Genomic DNA, 24,110 nt, shown 5'->3' with positions numbered 1-24,110 from the left:
CCTCTGTTTCCGCAGATTCAGGTTTTCTTGTCACAATTTCTTGGGATTTGTGACTACACGACGGAACGATCTGTTTCTCTTTGTCAGATAAATCAAGATTTTTAATTCTTACACAAGTTGGTGATTTTACAATCGCAGATTTAGCTGGTTTTTTAAACGGCGCTGGTGTGTCTCTCATGTCAACGGCGTCAGTCCGGGGATGAGCCTTCTCATCTTTACTTTGTTTTCTCTGATGAGTCGACTCAATCTTTGAATCAATGATTCTTTCAATCATCGTCGCAAGACTTGGTGCCATCGTGTTAAGCAACTGCTCCACATTAATGTAGATGTGGAAGGGGCAGCCGCTGCTTCTGCATAAGAAGTCGATGGTCGTGGTGTACGCTTATTAACAATCTTCTTTGCTTCAGGATAGCTTACCTTCTGAAGCGTTTTAACTTCCTGAATTGCTGTTTCTAATTTATATGTAGGGCAGTTTCTTGAACGACAATTGTGATGCCCTTTACAGTTAACGCAGGTTGGAGGGTCTTTACATGGGTAACCCTCATGTGTTTTCTCTCCACATATACATATTTCCTGCGCTTCACATCTTGCTGCTGTGTGTCCGAATCGTTGACACTTAAAACATCTCATCGGCTGCGGGATGAAAGCTCGTACATCAAGCCGATGGATGCCAGCTCGTACCTTTTCAGGAAGATTCGGCCTATTAAATGTCAAAACATGCGAGGCCGAAGGAAGAATCTCACCATTTCTTCTCATAGTAAGTCTGCGACATTGAGTTACTCCCTGACTTGACATTTCTTGTACAATTTCTTCTTCTGTACAATTAAGAAGATCGCGACAAACAACAACTCCTCTGGATGAGTTCAGTGTGCTATGCGGTTGGACAGAAACCGCAAATTCACCGATCTTCTTCAACGCCAAAACTTTCTGGCTTTGCATGTCGTTGATGGTTTCGACATGCAATCCATTAAAAGTTTTACGAATATCCTTGACAGGACCACCAGCACAATTTGTAACTTCTCTTGCGATAAGGAATGGACTAACTTTTTGAAAGTTTCCATTCTCCCTTGTAATAATTAAAAATCTTGGCTTTGGTGCGCTATAGCCAAAAAGACTTTTCTTTAATTCTTTACTGATCCTATCAGCATCTTTCTTTATCCTATCAGATTCTTTACTTTTTTTCCTCTTCGCTTGCGGCGAATCGGAGGTTTCTAAACGAGGGTGTTTACGTGCACCCTCTGCCACGTTAGTTTGTTCAATATTCATGAACAGTGGATCCCTTCTGTAGCAAGGCTAGCCGCCGGGGTACACCCCCACTCCAGGGCAACTAACCTTGGAGGTCCTTTCCGGTACTCCGGTGGAACCGGCATATGTTCTGGCAGAGAGCGAATGCGCAGTCTCTGCACTGACTCCAGGCTCCTACTCACCGAAGCTTTCAGAGCTCCCATGCACCGACATACATGGGCACCATTGCTACATGCTTGCCATCGCAGGGGGCATGTGGACAACGGAAGGGTCTCCGTTACACCTGCAATAACATTGACCCTGGCCGCCACATCGCCAGCTCTAAGAATGGTATGAGTCCATTTCCAAAATCGTTTGTTCTTCCATTTCCTGCAGGTAGCCAAAAAACCAGTCCGTTTAGTGACCTGAAGTTGGAACCAGGTCAAACTTAACAAGGCATAACCGAGGAATTTACTCGGAACCCCGTTAGCCAGCTATATGTGATGTACAAAGGTACAGCTGTTGCCGCCCTGGACGTGGAACATAGATGTTGTGTTCCGGACGTGGGGATTATCTACCTCAGGCATTATTATTATTATTATTTTTTATTTTTTATTTTTTATTTTTTTCTGAAATTTTTACGGGCATCGACTGCTAAGGTCATTAGCCCTCGTCACATTCTTTAAAAGAAATTATTATCTCCATCAGGATCGTCATATGTAAGGGTGTAAAGGGCCCTTACATTTTATTTAAAAACACAAACTTCACAATAAACATTAAAACATGAAAGACAAGGACAATCACAAACACTTACGGGGTGTAAAGGGCCCCAATATTAAAATTTGAGATAGGTTCTCAAAAGACCATGAACTTAAAATTATAATTAATCTTCTCAATACCATATCTTTCCTCTTTCTTCTATATGTATATATATATATATAACTACCGCTTAGAGTATCTTTTACCACAGCTTTAAACTTCCGTTTTACAGACTTTTAAGAAGTCCACTGGCGTGTAAAAATGCAACTATATTTTCTTCATTTCCATTATCCAGATCAGCACTAATATTATTTGTAAAACAGAACCTCTTTCTGAGGTCCTCATATATGGTACACTCTTCTATTAGATGCTTGATTGTCAGTGTTTTATTGCAAACACCGCACATTGGTCTCACTTCGCCGGTTAACAAATATAAATTTGTTAATCGCGTGTGACCGATTCTAAGTCTGGTCACCGCTACTTGTTCACGGCGAGTCAATTTAAAGTCGCTTTTCCATTTATAAGGAGAAGTTTTAACTGAGTTTAATTTTGTATTTAAACTCCTCCATTCAGCGTTCCACTTGTTTCTTACTATATTTGTTAGACGGTTTTTAATATCTGCCACTCTTACAGGAAATGCATCCAAATCATCGGAGACTGTTGCCTTTCTGGCAGCTTCGTCTGCGATTTCATTACCTGTAATACCAGCATGCCCTGGAGTCCACACAAATACGCACCGCTGTCCTCGTTGTTTTAGAACGTATAAAATGGACAGGATGTTTGCAATTAGGACATCCTTAATGTTCTTGTTCCGAATTGCGACGAGTGCACTTAATGAGTCGGAACATATTAGCACTCTCTCTTCGCAATAGTGTTCAGTGTAGCGAAGAGCTTGCTGAATTGCAGTGAGTTCTGCCGTGTAGACACTGGCCACATCTGGCAGTCTCCAAGAGTGGGCTTCTTCATTTACATATATAGAGCATCCAACACCATGTTCGGTTTTAGAACCGTCAGTATAAATTCTAATATGTTCTTCGTAACTACTAACGGTTGCTAAAAATTCCTGCTGGATGATCATTGCTGGTTTCTTTTTTATTTCTCCATGAGAGAGATCCAAACTTGTATTTACCGCTGGCAAGAGCCATGGCGGTATTTCTCTAGTAGAAATTGCTAGTGTCTCTGGTATAGCAATTTCATATTTTCTTCTTAATTCGTGATACCTCATTCCGGCTGGTCTGGAATAGGTAGCACGACGTTCGTATAATGCAGCCATGGGATGATTCATAAACAATTTATTATTTATATGAGCAGGGAATGCCCATATATTTGCTGCATATCTTAACAAGAGGATCTCTCTTCTATAATGTAGTGGCATTATTCCGGCTTCAGACATCAGACTAGCCGCCGGACTTGTGCGGAAAGCACCTGTTGCGTATCTTATTCCGCTATTATGAACTACGTCTAACTTTCTTAAGTGCGACTTTCTAGCGGATGAATATACGATACATCCGTAGTCTAGTTTAGATTGAACCAATGCTTTATACAATCTCAATAATGTCTCTTTGTCTGAGCCCCAATTTAAGTTCGATAAACATTTTATAATGTTTAGGGCTCTTTTGCATCTATCACTCAAGTCCTGTATATGTAATCCCCATGTAAGGGATTTATCCAATACTAGTCCTAAATACCTTACGCTGTCTTTATATTGTATTGGATTATCATCAATTTTCAGAGCAGGACTTTGATGAGGAATTCTCTTCCTACAAAAGTGTACACAGCACGTTTTTTCTGGTGAGAATTGGAATCCTGTATTCCTTGCAACTTCATTTAGAGCATTGATCGCTCGTTGCAATTTGTACCTCACGATAGCAGTCTTGTTGCTGGCATATAGGATTGCCAGGTCATCAACATAGACGCTTTTGCTGATTTCTACTGGAATGGGTAATATCAATTTATTAATGGCAATGGTAAACAACGTACCGCTCAACGGCGAACCTTGCGGTATGCCATTTTCCAAAATTCTTTCACATGAATATTCATTGTTGACGCGTACTTGGAAGGTACGGTCATTCATGTAGTTGCTGAGCAGTATAGGCAGATTGCCACGAATGCCCCATTCATGTAACTGGAGCATTATACCATGACGCCAGGTCATATCGAAAGCCTTCTGAAGATCAAAGAAGACTCCGACACAATATTTCCTTGTAATAAAGCTGTTATATATAATGTCCTCTAAGCTGATCATTTGATCAGTGGTAGAATGGTATTGTCGAAAACCTGCTTGATACGGTGATATCAGGTTTTCTTTTTCCAAAAACCAGACGAGTCGATTATTAATCTTTTTTTCCAATATTTTCCCCATAGCACACGTCAAAGAAATAGGACGGTAGCTATTGGGGGTCTGTTAAATTTTTATTTTTCTTTGGTACTGGAACAACATGAGATTTTTTCCACTGCTGCGGGTACGTTCCATCCCGCCATATTTTATTATAAAGTTCTAATAATCTACACTTTGCAGTGGTATTCAGCTGCCTGATCATATTATAGTGGATTTCATCCGGACCAGCAGCTGTGTTACCTGCTTTTTCCAACGCTTTCGCGAATTCTTCCATTTTAAATGGTACATTATATGAGTAATTATACTCAGTTCTAAAATTTAGTAGACCTTCTCGTTCTTCTTTTTTGGTTCGAAACCCTTCCTCGTAGTTGGCCGTTTTGCTGGCCTTTTCGAAGTGATTGGATAACAGCTCTGCAATTTCATATGGAGTATCTTTTATTTCATCTTCATCTTGAAGGCTAGTTATGGGAGCAAAATCATTACGCCCACAAATCGCCTTCACTTTCCTCCAAACATCTGATGCAGTAGTAGTTTTGTCGATGGATGACACGTATTGCTGCCAGGATCGTTTTTTCGAATCTATCATAAGACGTTTTGCATACGCCCTGTATTTCTTAAAGGCAACAAGATTTTCTATACTAGGACGCTTCTTAAAGGCGTTATACGCCCTTTTCTTTCTTTTTATAGCTTCACTTATTTCATCGTTCCACCATGGAACGGGTTTCTTTGTAAGTTTCCCAGATGTTTTGGGAATATATCTCGATGCCGACTCAATTATTGCATTTGTTATGGCGTCGACATCGTCTCCGATAACTCCAGTTGTTTCCGGGAGTATCGTTTTGGCCCGCCCCGCCGGGGCAGGCACTAACTAAAAATTAATTAAGACTCATCATTTGCCTCTTTCCACGGAAATCTTTAGTAAAAGGCGAAAGATTTATGCGTAATGAAAAGAGACCAGAGTATGTTAATACTAATTATAAAGAAATTTAATATAAAAGATTGATGGAATACAGTTATTGCATTTCTACGAAATCATCATGCTTAAAGTTTTTCCATATGTTAGACTTACATTTATTATTAAATTATTGAAATGGAGAACATTCTACGGGACGTCAAGACAGTAGCTTATGTAAACCCCGGTAGTTGTTTATAAGCCAGAAGCATGACTCTTGATTCTTATATAACTTACAATTTAGGCCATCGTCAACAAATGCGACTTCCTCCGGTGAGGGAAATGCATTGCATCCTCAAACAACTAGGGCCCTATCAGGCGCATTCCTGTTAGGCCGAAAGGTGCTAACATCGACATGAATTCAATGGATGGACTGAAAGGGAATCGTACTGGGTGAAAGACGCAAATACGTTGTTAGTCTCCCAAGGTCAGCCCAAGAAAAGTCGATTTATAAGGATCGGTACTGAATCCACAATACCGTCCATCGACAAAAACTACTAAATAACTGACATAAATAAAAAAAAATACCAGCTCGATAATAAGAATGACCCAGCAGCAAAGGAAAGTTGTCCAGGTTCTGCAATTAGTAGGGGGATACGTAAATCTCCCCCTTACGTTCCCTTCCGTTCCATGATTTTCACTAAACATTAGCCAGTCAGTTGGTCATCAAATTCGTCGTCAGTCAATATGGATAAGTAGCAGCGAGGGTATAAAAAACCATTCCAAGGACCGTTCGATCCTCACCAATCCGCCATCTTTCCTGACGGGCGGCTACTAGGAAGCCGCCCATTCCTTTCATTATCAAAACGTTCCTTTCACAAGTATAATTTAGAATAGTAAGATTATCAGAATCTTGGGAGCAGGACTATCCTCTCAATCACAACAGGCCAATTTCTACTTATTTTTTTAACAATCTGCCTTTTTTTAAATTTCAAACTTGACTTTTCTATTTCAATAGGATTTTTATATTTTCATTATTAAAGATCATAAATTAATTCTTTTTTTTTCTAAATTAGACGTCTTTTTGTTAAATTTTTTTTTAAATTGATTCAGTAAATCTGGGTATTTAATATTTTGTATCCGCATAACAATCTCTTTTAATTGAAACATTTCAGCTCGAGCACTCAATCTTATTTCATTAATATTATTTTTATGAAATCATATTGTAACATTTAACAATATATTACAATAATGCGTAATTGCGTAATGGGAAAAAACAGGAATTCGTATACTTTTGGAGAGTTGATGGACACGCAGTTAATTTATTGTATAGAAAATAATTATGAATGGTATAACTCCAGTTCCAGAGGGCCATAAAAAATATGTTGAGCGAAAATTCCAATCGTAAAGTATTTGAAGGTATGAAGAGATGTCTTATTAAAACAGTTATGTTGAAACCACAAATAACAGATATAATCGACAACGGTTTGTAAGAAACGCAAATAATAAAGAAGAAAATTCTACGCTATTCAATTATCTCCTATTGAAGAAACAGAAAGATATCACGTAGTTTATATATTTTATAGAAAGATCATTTCAAAAACGCGTGTGCAAGAAATATTACGTTAGATCATAATAAACTAACAAAATTCTGTTGATGCTCAATTAGAAAACGTGAACAAAACTGCAGTTTTCAACAAACAAAAACAATATGAAATTGCTCTAAGCATTTCCAAGATAAAGGCTTTAATATAAAGGCGTTTACGAGTACAGTATTCATATTTCCGTCAAATGAACAATCTGATTGAACTCTTGGAAGATTATTCAGTTACGGATAGCTGGGGAGATGATATTTATGAATTATGGTGCACAACGCACTTGTCTAGTAATGTTAAAATTATTTAAATAATATATATAGCAATCGATAAGTTAAATGAATTCAATGGTCTATTTCTGAACACACTAATCTATTTCTACACTAATCGGTTGAGAAATCTCATTATAAAAGCAGAAGCAACTACTAAAAATCGTCCTGGGCCTATAAGTCATACTGAAGAAGCATGCATTATTCTTGCTGATTGGTGCATTCCAATAAATGGCGGTCATACAGATTAACTAATTTTAAAGTGTTAGTACCTTTAATCATAAAAAAGTATTTCATGAACCATAAATTTATAGTAATTAAAAAATTTATAATTTAAATTATAAAAAATATGTATTTTTTTAAAATATAAATATATAATAAATAATAATAATTATTATTATAATCTAAAATTAAATTTACGATTCACCATATGGTTAATAAAACATTTTTAAATAAAACTTAAATTTGAATTTTTCAAACTTAATTCTTATTCCGCTTCGTGTATTTTGATAAGAATAGTTAAAATCAGTTTCTATTACATAATTTTTTAACATTACGAGCGAATTTTTGTTCCGTTTAAAATCGTAAAGTTTTTATGCCAAATGTGGTCTTTTTGTTTTAAATTAAGTCGAATTTCACTGAATTTAGATCAAATTTCTCATAATAAAATTCTCCAGCAATTTTATAAAATTTTTTTTATCGAAAATTTTAAAATTTACGGAAAATAAAAAAAAAGCTTTTTTCGTCTCCAAAGGTTTAACAACATTCTCAGAAACTACTACAGATATGGTTTTCGAACCTACATTATTCATTTTTGTAGGTCAAAAAACATATAAAATTACAAATTTGTTCTTCAATTTGGAACTAGAATTTTAGTATCGCTTCATTTTATCCTTAGTGCAAAAATCTGTCAAAATATTTCGATAACAGTAACTGAAAATTAAAGGGTTTTAAGACATGCAGTATATGTTTATAGGAACCCTTTTCTAAATCAGTGTCGAAGTTTCCCAGTGCAATTTTGAAACATTTTCACATTATAATTAATTTTACTTAAAAATTTTATTAATTCATAAAAATGTAGTATATATGTATGTATTCATTATTTTAATAATATATTGAGAAAAGTTAAAAAAAAGGTCACTCTCGGTTAACTTATAATAAGAAAAATAAGGTTAAACGTAAAAAAATATATATAATTTAATTGAAGATTGAAAAAATTACAGCACTGAAAAGCTTTAATTAAAACTCTGTTCCAAAAATTGTACCTGTCGATTTTATAATATAATATAATATTATAATAATAATAATAATAATAATAATAATAATAATAATAATAATAATAATAATAATAATAATAATAATAATAATAATAATAATAATAATAATAATAATTTATTTTATTTATTTATTTATTTTGTTTTTTGTTCAACAGAACAGCTTTACAAAGCCTTCATATGTTGCACAGTATTACATGAAAATATATACAATAGTTAACAATATCTATAAACAGTTATAAGTAACAATTCATATAATAATAACAATAATAATAATTATTAGTATTATTATTATGATTTTAGACTAGAAAAAAAATGAAAACAATAAAGTTATCCTTTAGTAACAGAACACGTCTAGTTTTTCTGGTTTGTTTTTCATCTTTAAGTGCAATTACAATGTTTAGGTAACTATAAAAGATTATAAATTTAAATAGTACTTAGTTAAAAACAATTAGTACTGGGTTTGTGGTAAAGTGTATCTTATGTATTTCCGTGGGTATAAAAATATAATTATCCTTTCAAGTGGTAATTCTTTTCCAAAGAGTATTATCACTATTTTAAATTGGAGTGACAGTTTCACATTCCATAATTATGAGAACAAGATTTTGAATGCCGTTCTACTTTATTCGTTTTGATTCGCAAAATAAGCTGACTTATTTTTTCTGGAAAGATTTTATTTCACCTTGTCTTTGTTTTCTTTTCTAAATGTACCACTATCACTTTTGTGCTTCTTGTAAATAATCTTTGTTTTTGTGTAGTTAAGCAAAATGCCCTAAAAAAATTCGAAACGTGAAAGATTGAATTCTACAAAAACAAATAGCGTCTGAATATTAACAAACAATATTTAGTTTGCTTCGTTTTTCTTCATTTCGTTTACCAAGTTTTTTCAGCCCATAATCACCTTCCTACATCATATGGCAATTCTGAAAGCAACCGGTTACATATCTCGTATTCCTCGAATGTTACATTACATTTATCTATAACAATGAGTATATTCCATGAATGCTATGAAAATACTGTACCTCCTGTGTTTAGCATAATGTAAAACAACTCCTCAGCACGAAATCAACTACAACTTGTTTAAGATCTACAGAGCTTTTTCAGGTCTCATAAATTGTATTTGGTAGTTATTAGTAAAACTTATTTTGTTTTTCTTTGCTTAATCAGTACAGTAAATTTGATATTATTCAATGTATTTGTTTGAATTTAAATATCTTTGAACTCTATTCACTTTAAAATAAATCAGCATTAATTCCCTTCCTCCACAATTTCGTTATATATATTTCTCCACTGTAATGTCCCTCTCTAATGTGTTGTCATCAACTCATTCTCTCTATTAAAAAAAGATTTTTCATTCATATCTTTGGCACTAATCTACATTGGTTTCATTTTCCGAGTTTATTTTGTTTTTCTGCACTCTACAAATTACAATCTTTCAAACTACTTTCTTATTTAAATCAGTATATTTTTTCTCTAAATAAACTTAGTTTGCCACATACCTTTCTTCTTATTTTTCTTTATAAAAGTTTTAATTTATACCGTTATTCTATTTTTTTTTTACCGTTTCTGAAATTTTAAGATTCCGGTAAGTAGATATACTTTTAAGTATATCTTTCTTTCTTTCTTTTTTTAAGTAGTTCTTTCTTTTTAAGAAAATGTTAATAATAATAATGTTCCACACAAAATCCAACGTGCGTTACACTTCCGCACTCGCCCGGGGCGGGAAATGATATGGTACTTCGGTACTTTCACTTATGCCTGCAAACGGGAAAATTATGTTGCTCAGGAGTTCCCTGTAGAGGACGGGATTGGCGGTCCCGTGCTCTCCAACCTGGTTGCGGTTGTGCTTTTCGGTTTCGCTGCCTACAGTGGGGGCAGAGGAATGACCGTAGTTATTCCGACGTTAGGCAGACGTTGTTATTATTGCCGATGTTAGGCAGAGTGCCGACGGAGAATGCTTATCCCTCTTTCAGGTAGTGAAAACCGGGTTAAGGGTGGGCTGATGTGAATTTGCTCTGCCAAAGTCTTGTGACGCTCGGCGTAAGTCAATCACTTTGACCCTTGGCAATAATTGCCCTGTGGATAAGGGTATTGGAGCCCTTACTGCTAAGTGCGAGCACTGCGAGGTTGGTATAGTAGTTCAGGCAGCACCTGACTCCTCGACCGGGGTTAAATTTGTGAACTAGAAGAACCCAAGCAGAATCAGGGATCTGGGAGATGCCCAACCGCCTCTGCGCTGCACCTTGCGACAGTGGTGTATATTGACTGGCGTCACTTTTTTCATGAACGCTTCAACTTCCACGATTTCTGTGGCAGAGATTCCACATAAAAACTCTCGTCTAGGAGAGCCTTTTTCTTCGCAAGTGAAGCGAAGGAAGGATGTGGAGTTTAGTGATATTGGAAACAAGGATCGAACTGAGTTTCGACCAAACGGAACTGAAGCATTGCTAATATATTTGGTGTAAAAGGAGAGAGAAGATTTTAATTAGATTTCTCAAGTGAAGCTGCAGGAGCAACCTGTAAAGGAGGCGATAAAGACTGCTGTGGGAAACCGTCAACGACCGCTAGTCGTCACGGCTACTCAACGCCAAGAAGTCAGGACTTATACATATTTAGGTTGTACCGCATGGTACGCTAAATACCTCCAAGGGAATAGTAGTGTGCAGAGATTTCCTGAATTGCATAAAAGACGAAATCGTAGAAGAACTCTATGGACAAGGAGTTATTGCATGTACATGACTGAACACTCGACGAAACCGACAAGTTATACCCACCGCATCACATGTCTCGACGCGGGTCAAGTATCCTGAAAAAATAAAGGCTGGCTTATCGTATCATTAATGACAAATTAAAAAGTCAGCCAATTACAGAAATTAGTCCAAAGCCGACACAGAGAAAACGAGATGTCTCCAAACAAAATATTCTTACACTAGCGAGGAATAATCAATTGACCGTTCAAAAGGTGAAAGAAAGTGAAGCTAAGTGTTGAGTATCCTGAGGAGTTTGCAGCGACGAGCGCAAACGCTCGCACACTCATCCGCACTACACTTGTCCGCTACTATCCTCTCTTTCTTTAAGCCGTTGATTTCAATCACCGTTTTCTACATTTATTATAGATTCCGAATTAATCTTCTATCCCTCCAGTCAAGCTTTATGTTCCTCACTGTTTTAAATAGCAATTCCCAATCCACCTTGTCAAAGCTTTTTCTCAGTCTATAAAAGTCAAAAAGGTCTTCCTATTAACCCCAATTCTTCTCTTCAGTAACACTTTCAGCGCTAATATCGCTTCTCTAGTTCCCTTCCCAGAACTGAATCCGAACTGGTCTTCTCCCAAATTTGCCTCAATTTTTCCTTTTATTCTGTTTTTAACAATGTTTCTCACTATCTTTGAAGTGTGGGATAACAGAGAGATTGTTCTGGAACTGGTGCAATCCATTGCATTTCCCTTCTTAGGAATTATTACAGTTTTTCTATTCATAAAATTAGTGGCGGTATCGTTCCCTCTTCGTAGCAACGTTTGATAAGCCTGTACAAACACTCCTTTGTTGACTCTCCTAAATGGTTTAATATTTCTGCCGGGACGTTATCTATGCCTGTCGCTTTGCCATTATTCAGATTATTCAGGCGTTGACAAATTCTTCCTTAGATACAGGCCGTCCCACCATGTTTTTATCCACCCTATTTTTATTTTCCAAATATTCCGTACTGTTAACAATATCCTTTCCTTCATATAGCACCTCAATATATATTCTTTCTATCTGTCACCTATATCATCTAAATCAAAGAAAAGATACCCATTTTTATTCCTTACCGTATTTGTTTTCGTTCTCCATTTTATTATCATTGATTTAATACTCGAGTAAGATCTGTCAGTTTTCCTCTTTCTAGGTCTTTCTGAATCTCCTCATTTCTGTCTCGCATACACCTTTCTTTTTCCAGTCCGCACTTTTGAGTAATCATGTTCTTTATTCTTTTGTACTTCTTCAGGTCTCTTCCTCTTAACTTGTTTCGTTCTTCAATGAGGTCCAGTATTTCTTTGGTCATCCATGGTTTCCTTGGTTCTAACTTGTTTAGCCCTATTATTTCCTTAGCCGTTACTGTTATGATTTCTTTCATTCCTTCCCATCCTTCTTCTCTGCCGATCAATTCATGTGTCATTATTTTCAGCTCCTTAACTATTTTCTCTTTCTTGAGTTTTCCTACGCAGCAAATATGTTGGCTGGCTCTTTTGTATTTCCGAAATTAATATCACAAAGACATAATCACTATCTATAACATATTTAGAATATTCTACACTAAAATAAATTTTATTAGCGGTTTAACAAACCACAAATAAAAAGATTAAGCTACATATATAAAATATTTCTTTTAGTTTTTGAACAGCATTCCGCATTTATTTTATAACTGTTGGATTTGGAATTAAAATGCTTCGAATGTCGGTCAATTTCGTTAGAAGAAGTTAAACAAGTAATTCAAATTACATTTAGGTAAAATGTCTGCAAAAAATTCAAAAATAAATTACATAAGTGTCTTTTTTTAAATATTAAATTCATTTTTGCTCATTTTAAGAGAATAAAAATTATTCAGTTCAGAAAAAAATAGTGATAAAAATTATTTATTTTTTTATTAAATATTCTGTCCTATATTAAAATAGCTGATATTTACATTTCTGAATGTTATTGTTCATTGAGAAGTACAACTTTGTAATAAAAATTTATCTTCAAACACGCTCGCTGATCTTTTATAGAAAAAAAACAAGATTGCGAGAAAAGTTGTTTTTCCGCATTTCTGAACAACGCTTGCTTTACATATATTACGTCAGAGCAAGGAATATTAAGTAAATTACCGTATTTCTCTGATTTAACTGTTACAACCTTCCAGTTTTAAATAATTTTTATCGTGCTTTAAAAATTGTATTATTAGTCCAGGCAGAAAAAAAATTTATGAAAAACATTTAAAGAAAATAATCTGTATCTAATTGCAATACCATGACAATTGATGAAAATATATATTAAAATTTGTTTCATTTATTATAATTATTTATTTATAAACTGCATCTTTCAAGGTGACAGAAACTACGGAGTAATTAAAGCAAAGTATTCTTTTAAAACCTTATAAAATAACTCCGGCTGCCAAAATGTTTAGACGTGTGAAAACGTGATGAACTAAACATCTTTCAGGCTACTTTTTCTTATGTTTATAGATAAATGTTTGTTTCCTAAAACATTTCCTTGCTAGCAATCACCAAAATGAAAAATAAAAACCCAATTAAAACCAGTTTACTTCAATTAAAAATTGCAAAATTAAAAATTAAAATCAATAAAATAAAATAATAATAATATTCAATAATAATTAAATTAAATTCAATTTCAGAAGTAAATAATATGCTTGTTGCGTTATACTCTACATAGAGATAATATTATAGATGAATCTATGAGAATCTGATTTATTGTAACTTGCAGTTACTACTTTATTTAAAAGGATTTTCCAAGAACTGGAAGAGGGGTTTTTCTCTGCTTTTATAAATCCTTTCCATGTCGTGGTTAAACTTGTGCATAGGTAGCGAAATTTGTGAAAAAATAAAAATGATAGTTAAGAAATCACATGGTAAGTACTGAATAAAATTATATAAAATATTTTCTACTAAAGTAAAACTAGCTCACCGGGCTGGTCTAGTTGGTAACTCGTATACGCAAATCAGTTGTTTAACAACTGATTTTCGAAGTCGAAGGTTCTGAGGTCCAAGTCTTAGTACAAGTTAGTTGCTTTTATTCGGATCTGAATACTAGACAGTGATTATCGGGGTATTTTGGTGTTGTTTTTTTTTTAATTACCATTATCACTGGGATGGTCCTGCGCAGAAGCATTGTACAGCCACAGTGGGTGCCTACCTATCAAACACCGTCCCACTCCCTTGCATCCCGTTCTTTAGTCTTAAGAATCCGCGTAGTTAATTTCACAACCGACTTTCACTATCTCTTTCCAGTTAGCATGTATTCACAGGTTAATTCAGGTATGAGCCAACTCAGCCCCAAACCCTGTCGAACAAAGTCCCACCTATTACACCAAAAAATAGGATGTTCAGGTGTGTCTAACATACTACAGTACCTACAGTCAGACGAATCCCTCGTATCAAAGCGATGGAGATAGGCTTCAAAATCCCCTTGTCCAGTCAAAAGGTGGGAAAGGTAGAAGCCCAACTCCCCAAACCCTCAATGCACCTAGTCATATGCTCGTGGCATTATTCACCTCGTTAGGTCATTATTCGTGAATTTATTATTATTAATGGCATTATTCGCGGAGGCATTCCACTCGTCCTGCCATTCATCCAGTAAGACACGTTTAGCTTCAGTCTTAACTTCGTTGTATACGCAAGTTAACATCTGAGCCCACAGTTTCATTGGTAGAATACCTGTAATAACTTCAATAGCACTCCTAGATACAGTCCTGTAGGAAGCTGCCACACTAATCGACACACGCCTTTGGATCGCGAATATCTTATCCACATTCTTCTTCTTCTGGAAAGCTTCAACCCAGGCTGGGGTAGCAAAAAATATAATAGATGAAGCCGCTACCAGAATTAACCTCCTTCTAGATGCACGCGGTCTACGGTGGTTACTAATGAGCCGACTTAGTTTATCAGTAGTCTTCTTAGCAGCTCAGTAATCTTCTTGATGTATTTGTTGTAAAGGCGAATCTATTCAAGGCACAGGCCGAGATATTTTACTGATCTCGACTTGGGTATGTTGGTGACTCCAATTTTAACCAAAATATCTCTCAGTCACCTTCTCCCGGCGAGTGCAATCGCAGATGTTTTGGCCGGAGCTAGGTTCAGGCCTCTTGGCTTTAACCATTCATCTATTTGCCTAACCGCTAAATTTACAGCCTCTTCAACTTCTGGTTCAGTTTATCCGGCGACCAGGAAAACCAGGACGTCAGCAGAGGCCACCAATTCAACGTGACTGTGGCAGCCCAAGATTCCACATAAGTGGTCCCAGAACCGACCCCTGTGGAACACCGCCATACATGTCAATCGGCACCTCTCCATCTTCTGTATTGGTTTTTACCCGCCTTTCATGGAGGTTACTATTAATTAGGCAACGCAAGTATTTATTGATGTTTATCTGCTATAGGGCTTCGTTTATCACACTCCAAGGCACACTCCCAAATACATTCCTGACGTCTAAGAGGACCACTAATGAGATTTTTCTCCGACGCCCAGCAGGTCCCAGCAGTACGATCCCTTACCCATCCAATGACATCAATAGACATTCGTGACATCAGGGTGTCAATAATGGGCCTCCTCCAAACAAAGCCGTATTGATTGGGGAAGAGTCCACCCTTCTTCTCGACTTCCAACCACAGTCTATCAACAATGAGGCGTTCAAATAACCTGCCAACAGTGTTGAGGAGGCAGAAGGGACGATACAAATTTCTTTCTTATATTGCGTCTTTCTTCTTTAGAATCAAAACCATTCTTGTCTCGTTCTAACAAGGTGGAAAACAACAGGCTTCCAAGGCGGGATTAAAAGCGTCTAAGAGGTTCCATGGGTGCAGTATAACAAGTGCCTTGAAAATCGTACCGGGTATTAGATCAGGTCCTGGAGTCCTGTCAGGGGCAGTCTCCAGGCAGCAGCGACATGTATATACAGTGTGCTTCTCATGCCATTCCGACTCAGGGCCTAAATCGGCCTGAATCTGTACAAGACTGCACCTCATTTGCGTGTCGTATATATTATCTTTATCTCATTGGGCCGTGGGGGCGTTGCTTATTGTTCACTAGTTTAACGGATTGCAACATACACATTAGGAAAAAAATAAAAAATAAAAGTAAAACAATACCTTAGGAAGAAGAAAAGAAGAAGAAGGGAAAAGACAAGGTCGTTTCTTCAATGCTTAATTTATTCCTCAGAATTATATACTATTAAATATTAAAGTTATTTTTCTTTGCGTCAAAGAATTATTTGGGTAAGATTAAAATTATGAGACAAATTTTTTCGTGAATATTTTGTTTTAGTGCGCGTTAGATCAATAGCAAACCTTAACCAACCGAGTGAAGGTGAGTTTCAAAAAACAGTAAACAAATTAGAATTTTCATACATCAAAGTCAACTCCAATAAACTGTTCAAACTGCATAATTTCCGGAATAATTTTTTAATAGAACTTTACTGCCTTCTACTTGCAGCATTTAAAGAAGATTTATACTTCAATTTTTATTACTGTAAGCTGCTTTAAAAAAGTATAATAATTTGAATTTCAAATTAGCTTCTTTAAATATACAAAGGATTAAGGATAACAAAGGATTTTATTACGATTTTGGGTTTAAAAAGATAATTCTGTATTAAAACATTTGCGAACGTACACCCGCGCGCGCGTATTAACTCTTCTTATTATTTCTAAAAGAGCAAAACGTATGTCAAACGTTATCTATCATAATTACTTTGTTAAAAATGATTTCAATTTTTAATTTGCCTACTAATTTATCTATCTACAATGAAATGATAACAAGGGTCGCCCCTGTGAGCACTTCACGCAAAAACTACCGGACAGATTTTTAAAACATTTTTCAGATTTATACCGTAGACTTAGAGACATGGTCATTATCTCCAATTAAAATTATCACGGTATTCCTCATGGAGAATATCGTGATATACTACTCTATTACCATGTTAACAGAATGAAGAAATTTTTTTTTTTTTTTAATGAATATCTGTAAAATAATTAATATTTTAGTAGTCTATTATTATTATTATTATATTGTAATTAAATTAAATTGGCTCATTTAACGAACTGTTATGGGTATTACTCGATTTTCCTATTTTTTTTTCTATTTCTAGTCAATTTTCCTATTTATTTTGAAGTCGGTGACGCACAATAATAATGCCGTCATCCAGGTTTACAGAAAGTGCATTTTCGCGCGCACAAACTAGATTCTTTATGTTTTCGTCCACCATCTAATACACGAAAGATTATTAAAGCGTTACGTAAAAATAATTGTTTTTAAAAACGGAAGAGCTAAAGAGACTTGTATAAAATAGTGATAACTTTACCGAGTAACCACCACTTACGTGCGTCTAAGTTATGTTAATATGTGACTAAAAATTGCTTTGGCAGCTATTAAGGAGGATTAACGCATTTACATGTTTAAATCTTGTTTGTTTGCTGAGTAACAGTAAAATAAGAAACCCAAATTCATTAATTTATGTTAAAATACGAATTTTATAAATATTTTTTATAAAATATTATACACTCATATTAATGATTCTTATTTTCTGTTTTCTGAACATACCATTTTGGAGATTATTTATTTAACTAGCCCGCACATCTAGCCAGAACCTGGACGGAGGAACCTGGTGGTCAGCCCAGACGAATTCTGGAGATAATTCAAGGGCTCCTCGGGGCCATCCGGGACAAAGGGGCCTACCCCATAGCCGCAGAGCTCACTTCCCGCACCAATCCCAATTTGCCAGCGGCACCCTGGACTCCCGTAGAGCTTCCTTCGGTCACCATTCCCATCTACCCAGAGGGTTCCACCTTCTGGACCGTACGTATGAGGATAACGGTTGTAAGAATAATACTGATAAATAATAATTATAGTATTCAGGCTTTATAGAAATCTGAAAAAGAAACTAGATTACAAAAGAGTGAATAAGAGTAACTATGGTAACTAAAGTACACACAACTTTGACGACGAAAAATTCATAACATTTCTTTGCCATGGTGGCAGAAATATAATAATGAAGTAAAAGTATTAATCTATTTTTTCCTTAATGAGTATCTTTAATTCACAACTTTCCTTGGGAATGAAGAAATAATCAATATTTTTAATGTCTTAACCTTCAAGGAGGCTCGACCCTCAGTCTGTGGCTTAAAACCTTCCCTGGGATAACACGAATGTATCCTGCAAACTAAAGTCCTCCAGTCTTTATTTTATATATATATATATATATATAAAAAGTCAGTATGTTTGTTATCAGATCACACGAGAACCAACCGACCGATTACTTTCAAATTTTATATATATATATATATATATATATATATATGTTTCCAAATAACCGTGATCTGTTAGTGTACCTGATAAATGCAAAAGATAGCCTTCAACCTACTAACAAATACCCCATTTGAATTTTCAAAATTGCATGACTGTTTGCAGAGATATTATAATAGCATCCCATTGCACCTCACAAAATACCCCCCTAGGGGCACTTCCTTTATTTATCAGTCGGTGGTAATGATTGGTCTAGCCTCCCAGGAAATGCTTGCATACCTCACCATTTTAGCCTCACACGCAGTCCCCGCGGGAATCCCATTATTGTTATATAGAATTTTTTTTTTTAATTTATTCAATATTAGTTTTTTTAACGTAAATTTAATTCTACTATTTTTGTAAAATTATTCATTTGATTGATTCGAGTCATTCAGTTCAAATCCAGATTAAACAGTGTTCAGACTCACATTAATTCAATTCATTAAAAATTTGTGCTTCAACCGGTAAATGTCCACTACTGCATGTATATTTTTTTCGAGATGAAATATATTTAAAAATCTTAGTTATGCCAAGAAACATGGATAAAAATTTGGTTTCGATGTATCGAGTAGTTTTTATGCTCATCCGGAACAAAAAAAAGTTCTTCCTTCCTCTTTATATAAAGGTATAGATATAGATATAAATTTACTACTGAGAATGTTGCTACCTGGAGCTAATATAAATACTCTACTAACTATACCCACCAATCTTTAGGTTTAATAATAAAACTATAAATCTAATTTTTTAATAAAGAATTTTATTTTTAATCCTCAAAGTTTAAGCGGTATAAAACATTCTCGTTATTATTATTAAATAACCATGTAGGTACTTCAATAACTTACATGTATATTTATATTATTACTTTTTATTACGTCATGAAATAAAAATACATTCTTTGCACTTGTATGCATACGTAATTTATGTATGTATATAGGCTAGTAAAAAATCAGTATCTGCTAAAAAAGACAGTACTGCTAAAATTACGCGAAAAGAAAAATACATAGGCTAAGTTGACCTAAAATTATAATATATAATCTATTCGACACCATGACGCTGAAAAAAATAAGGTTCTTTTATTTATCTCTTTTTTCACTCTTATTACGTAAAAATTTTATTCCAGAAGGTGATAATAGAATTTTGTATAAATATAGAAAACCTTTTTTTATTTATAAATAATTTTTATCGTGAAAAAATAAAACGTTAACAATTCATACGATTTCCTTTTTTTTAAGTACATTAATTTTCTAGGTACATTAATTTTTTAAGTAACATTCATGACGTTACTAGTGTAGAAGTGTTTTGTTAATTTTAGCAGAGACTTAACGTTAGCCAATTATGTTTGCACACATTACATAAAATATTTTACTCAAGATCTGTCATTCTCGCTGAATTTTATATAGAAGGTTTGATTCAATTCATTAAAAATTGTTATATTTTTAATAATAAAACAATACCTGTTTTACAGTAAGGATTTACAATGTTTATTTATATTTATGAATATAAATTATCCTCTTGTTGTTTTATGTTGCCACTGTTTAGTATTACGTAGAAATCTTTGTTTATATGTAGGGTAATTATATTAAAAACATTAAAAAATAATTATTCCGTCATTTATTTATTTTTGTACTATATGTTTACCATACGTCTAAATATTTTTTCTTAATGTAGTTTGATTACGAAGTAACTAGGCTTATCTATGGTGAAGAAATAAAACTTTTGCTGCATTAAAATTCAATACTTTTTATCTAGACTGTATAAAATATTTTATAAAAAATAAAAAAAGATTCGCCGAAGATATTGTTCTAGCAGAAACTAAAAACGAAGAAAATCTGAACGGTACTGATTTTTTGTTATGAAAGAAACTTAATTTGAAGAAAATAACAATTAAGCATAAGTAGTGAATTATGCCGGAAAGTGGGAATATATAAAACAGACTACCGAGGATGTACTGTGAAGTAATTATTTTGAGATTAAAATATTATTACGAACAGAAACGGGATATTAATTTCGATGCCGTCACATGAGTCGTTTAAGAAAACAAATGAACATTCCTGAAGAAATTAACTTACAACATGAAATAACAAGAATTAAAGAGTGCATGTTTATAGAAATAACAAAAGAAAACTAATTAAAAAAAAAAAACACTTATAATATGATAGATTCCTACTAAACTCGATGCTTAAAGAAAATATGTTTAGAAATAGTAATAACCGAATGGTAGAGCAAGGACATTATACCAAGAAAAGAGGAAATTAAAATGAAAGGTTTGAGAACTAAACGTTTATTACGCGTACTAAAATTGATGGTTAGTAGAAAATAAAAATAGCCGAATAAGAATATTGAAAGACATGAATAAAAGCAGCTATCGCAACAGGACTTAAAAATACTAAAATTGGTCTGATATATGAGAACTTCTTTCACTTAAATATACGATAAGGGCATTCCACTGGCTTAGATGAAATGAACGGTGTGGGTGAAAAAAGCAAACAGTAACCTCTATAGTACACTCAGCATAAAATTGATTGAAATTAAAAATGTATGCAAAAGATGGAAAAGAAGGGGTACATTAATAGAAGTTATAAAAACTCTTAATAAATTACCAATGTTTTTTTTTTTTTTTATTTTCATTTATTTTAGGAACGCTATGGTATGTGTGAATGTTTTCTTTCTAGAAAATTCCAATTGAGGGATCAACATTTAAAATACCAATAATACAGATACACTGTAAAACTAATAATATAAATATATTATTACTGATAAATAAATAAAACTGTTTTTTTCCATAAAATATTTTACATATCCAGCACTGAAACATGTTCCAGATATTTTCCAAGAAATTAAAACTAGTCTCTAATTTAACAGGAGAGAAAGATTAAAATGATTATTAAATAATTTTTACCAAACGGGCTGAGATATAATGTTTAAAACATTTTATATTAATCTTATGACAATTATGAAGAATGAAGAGACTATAAGATTATATTTCTCTTACGACCTTCTCTCTAGCACCTGTAGTGAGAATCGCTCCGTTCATCTTTATACCAAAATCAAAACGAAATAAAAGTAAAGTAAACAACATTCTTTCTATAAAATAATATTTCCACTTACCATCAATTTTTAATGCAAGTATCCGAACGCTTTCGGAGTCACTTCTCTATCATCAGAGATTATTTGAAGTTATTTATGTAAACAATGTTTCTTTTTATGTATAAAAAAAGTTGTCGATTGTCAATTAATAAAATAATTTACACGTTAATAAATATGTAACGTCATGTCCGTAAGATGTTTACGAATTTTATTAATACCAATGGTGCCAAATGCTTAGAAAATTAAATTGAAATCAAATATTCTTTCTATACAACTCATTCCATTATTTTTTAAAAGATTCAAAAACTATAACTAGATGATATGAAACTACGATGGCATTCAAATGGAAAGAATTATCAGTTGTAAATATTAAAGTTATAATTTTTTTTTATAAATATATTTTTTAATTGGCATTAATGGAAGAGATAAAAGTTACGACTGTGATAATTTCTAGATGAAATCTTTTTACCTCTTTCTTTTATTTATAATCGGTCTTGTTTATAAGGGTCCTGTTCATAAGTAAATTTAATAACAAAATTTACATAAAGAGAGGTCCTCAATGAGACCTCACAAAAAAAAAAAAAATGCCCACAAATCAAATAGTTCACATATAAGAGCTTAAAAAAAAAATAGGTGTATTGACATGATTAACAAAGTAAGAAAACCAAATTATATCATTATCAAAAGAAAAGGAAATACATAACAGTACTATAATAACACATGAAAGAGAAAATAATGAAACTAGGCTCCCAGTGATGTAATCGAAATGACGGCCTCCAGTCAGGGAATAAACCCAAGAATCACGTACATTCTTCCAAGTTCAGCACATAAAGGCGTTTCAGACGTTTTACATCTCGTTATTGTCGAGAAGGTTTAGAGATGGATAGTTTGCATGATTGTTTAACCTCTGTTTATATTTAGAGCTGAACCTTTGGATTTCTTCTCGAAATTAAGGTAATCCCAGATAATCATATGTTCTTGTTTCTAGCAAACCAAGGTGCCTCTGATATGGTTCTCACTAACGTATTCTGGAAACGTTGTGTAATTTCGACGTTGCTGCTGCTCGTTGTACACCATAGTTGGATAACATATGTAAAAATCGGTTTTGGAATAATTCTGTATAATAACAGTTTGTTGGATAAAAATAACTGCGAACTCTTGCCTAGGAACCAGTATGGTTCCTTAAACTTTATGTTTAGCTGTTTCCTTTTTCCCCTTATGTGAATCTTTCATGTAAGGTAACGATCAACAGACATCCCAAGGTATCATACACGGTCCGTATGTGGAATGAAAACGCTATCTAGGTGGACTCATGGACAGTCACTTCTCCTCAACACAAATGTTACGCGACTCGATTTGGTTTGATTCACTTTAATTCACCATTTAGTCACCCGCACGCCGATTAGATATAATACTGATTGGAGTTTAGTTTAGGCGTGATTTGGGTCTTCATATTCAGTCAGAATCGCCGTGTCATCAGAAAAAGAGGTGGCAATGAGGGGATCCGGAGGCCGAAGGTCCGTAGTGAAAATTGGGCACAATACGGATCCCAAAACAGAGGCTTGAGGAGCCTCTGACTTAGTATAAAAGAGACCAGACAACTCCTAATTGCACGTAACTGAGAAAAGCGCCCATCCAAGTAAACCCTACCTTGAAGGGTGTACTTCAAAATAGCAATATACCTCAGATTAAAAATCTCTTTATTGTTCTGTGGTTGATATCTCTGATATCACATCTGCTTTTCATCTACCATTTATTGTTCTGCAGTTGATAACATTGATATCGGTTCCTTTGTTACTCTATGCCGGGAATAAATAATGCATCAGACCTTGTGCCATTATCCCTCTATTTCCTCGTTGATAACTTCAATCTAACCGAGTAATGCAAGTTTTTGAGTACCAACCGGAAAGTTCTCTCTTCCTTCCTTGTGAATGTATGACCAATCAGGTTATGTTCACGAAGTAAGTCAATCACCTTCTTGTGTATCTCGACGTTTTTTGAGATTAAACGAAGTTGTTTAGCACCCAATAGTCGCTTACAGTAATCATTCTTAGTTACAACCGTCACCAGTAGCTCATACAATCGCATTACATTGGTAATTCTATATAGAACTATTTGAAGATCTGACAATATTTTTCTGACTTATCTCATCGTTAACATCTTTTTTCGGGAGGTTACCATATCGATTTGACAATGAAAAATTACTTGAGTCATCGTTGGGGGACTGTGGTACGCTCGTCTTGCAAGCCTCCACATAGTCTGCCAGTGAAGGGAACATGGTTGTGAGTCTATGATATCAAGTCGATTACTACTTTCTGAGGTCTCAGTTATATTGGTAAGATAATATCTCTTCAGTTTCTATGAGATAATTTTCTCGAGCCCCTGTTTGAAGGCCCACATTTCCTAGTGGTAGGACTGTCCCTCGTTTCCCAGTGGTACATCGTGGATACCGGTGTCCTTTGGTGGTTGGGTTTCAATTAACCACACATCTCAAGAATGGTCGACCTTGAGACTGTACCAACTACATTCATTTACATTCATACTTCCCATTCTCATTCATCCTCTGAAGTAATAGCCTATGGTGGTTTCAGAGGCTAACAGAAAAATAAAGTGGTTAGTAAAGAGGTTTCCTCATTGTCAGC

At 34.4% G+C, this 24,110-nt stretch overlaps 1 protein-coding gene and 1 non-coding gene across 2 annotated transcripts in view; one reads left to right on the top strand and one right to left on the bottom strand.

Moving 5' to 3' along the window:
* The window catches only part of LOC142318196 (tachykinin-like peptides receptor 86C), a 734,981-nt gene that overhangs the window by 456,543 nt on the left and 254,328 nt on the right, over positions 1-24,110 (top strand). The gene's annotated exons all lie outside the window — the stretch shown is intronic.
* LOC142318600 (U5 spliceosomal RNA) lies at positions 5,169-5,284 on the bottom strand. Its single transcript, XR_012754976.1, has one exon. It is a non-coding gene; the product is annotated as a U5 spliceosomal RNA (small nuclear RNA).

This window comes from Lycorma delicatula, chromosome 1 (assembly GCF_047948215.1).
Source record: "Lycorma delicatula isolate Av1 chromosome 1, ASM4794821v1, whole genome shotgun sequence".
Classification (NCBI taxonomy): Eukaryota; Metazoa; Arthropoda; class Insecta; order Hemiptera; family Fulgoridae; genus Lycorma; species Lycorma delicatula.
Note: the sequence above shows the minus strand (reverse complement) of the source record. Positions and strands in the feature narration are given on the sequence as shown.